Below are 2,076 nucleotides of genomic sequence, written 5' to 3'. Positions count from 1 at the left end.
TGTGTGTTTTGACCTTATTCTTCTCATTCCAATGGGGAAAAAATAGACAAGTTAAAATTGCAAGAATATTTTGCACCCAGTGTCAACCAGCTACTCTTTCAAATAAATTATGAGAATGTTAAAAGCATATTATATAAAAATAAACTGCAGAGAAATAGGCAAAGGCATTTATACCTTGATAAGAGACATTTAAAATGAGGAGTAGAAAATAAAGTTATGTGTTCTAAAGCAAATGACTCCCCTTCCATAATAAAAAGATCTGACACATTATTAACCATTTCACCACTTTTCATTATCCACATTATTGATATCAGATTTCTAAAGAATTTATTTTGCTTGTTAATAATATTAACAAACACCAGAAATGTTAAATTCACCATTCTTCATTATCATAGCACTTTAGACACTCATTAAAATATAAACCAAATAACTTTGTTAATTATTTACAAAGAATTTTAAGTCCATTTCTTCTAATGCAAGACATGGCAATTTCTTTGCCTGTGAGTGCCTTCTTTTCCTTCAAATTAAATAGTAATTTGAAACTCATGGAAAGACCAGGTACTGACATCACCTGAAATCAAAGCTTACTTACCTACAACTTATATAAGAAAACAAAGATGGTCAAATTCATGGCAAAGTGATGAATGCTTTTATGAAAAACATGTTTCAAGGGGATGGACAGCAGTGTCCTTGTCAGTGGAGGCCATCACTGTAGATCATAACTTCTGAGAAAACAAGGGTTAATTCACATTTGCATTGACCCTAGTCAAAGGTCCTTTGCAATACAGCTAGAATCACTCTTGATTTAGATTTGTTTGGACAGATTCCAGAGACTTGCTTACCGAGGTCTGGTGCACTTCAGTTATCATAATTACATAATATGCAATGTGCCTGCAGGACACAGTAAATGTCATCACTTCAGGCATAACAGCAAGCCATATCAATCATCCTCAGCCCTTGCAGGGTAGAAGATCTGGCTCAGCGCTTATCTGTGTGCTTAGAACTGGAACAGAGCTTTGGAACGAGAATAAGGGTCATTAATCTTTTGTCTATGGAAGCTCATGCGATCAGCTCTGAATGCTACACCACACTTCTTAAAATAGGTTTAATTCCCATGCCTGTATCTCAGTTCAATCTGAATTTAAGAAATTGACTATTATTTAGCAGACTTTTGTAACAGTGTGGATAACACTACCTGGTATAACAAATAATCCTTACTTATGAGGCTAAAAGGCTAACACTTATTTCTAATTAACAATATTCATTTAGGTCATTCCTGGTCAGTAGGTAAGTTTTTCCATGTGGTAATCGAGAAAATTGGCCTTCATTTTTGTAGTTGCAACTTTTGTCTAGGGCCAGTGAGTTCTCCATATTCAACTGACAAATGTAGGAAGAACTGGAGGAGGACTCAGAAATTTATATGTATCAGGCCTTGAAACAGTGCAAATGAATTAGGACTCAGTCATTTGGAAATGTACCCAAGGTTGTATCTAGGAAGAAGAAGAATTCAGTGAAGAACAACCAAGCTCTGCCTCAGATTCCCAAAATCTAACTTTGTGTAACAGGGAGACCATACTAACCTTATATGACACAAACACGTTCAAAACCACATTTCTCTTGCTATTAACATACTTAATGTTCTATGAGCTTATAGGTTTCCTGAACTGATGGCCTTCAAAATGAATGTTAGTAATGGTGATTACATTTATGTCCAAGAAATAAAGACATAAGTGTTGGTCTATATGAATATGCAAAAGATGTAGTAACAGCCCCTTACACCAGCATAAGTCTCCTTCAATAACCAATCTCCCAACATGGGCTTATTCTGCTCACATCCTCATTTTTTCTATGTAGATATTATTTTATAAAATATTATATTTTCTTATAAACAAAACATACAATACAATCTTTCAACCACTAAGAAGAAATTATGAAACATGTATTTTTTTATAAAAATACATATTACTTATGTATGATGATTGTAATCATGTGTTTTAAAATTTTAACATGGTTTCTATCAATATCTGTTGATTGAATCAGTGCTGAATCTATTTTATCCCTTTTCTGTTTGTCATT

Source organism: Marmota marmota, unplaced genomic scaffold, assembly GCF_001458135.2.
Source record: "Marmota marmota marmota unplaced genomic scaffold, marMar, whole genome shotgun sequence".
In the NCBI taxonomy this organism is placed as follows: Eukaryota; Metazoa; Chordata; class Mammalia; order Rodentia; family Sciuridae; genus Marmota; species Marmota marmota.
The sequence above is the reverse complement of the archived record's forward strand: the minus strand, read 5'-3'. Positions refer to the sequence as shown.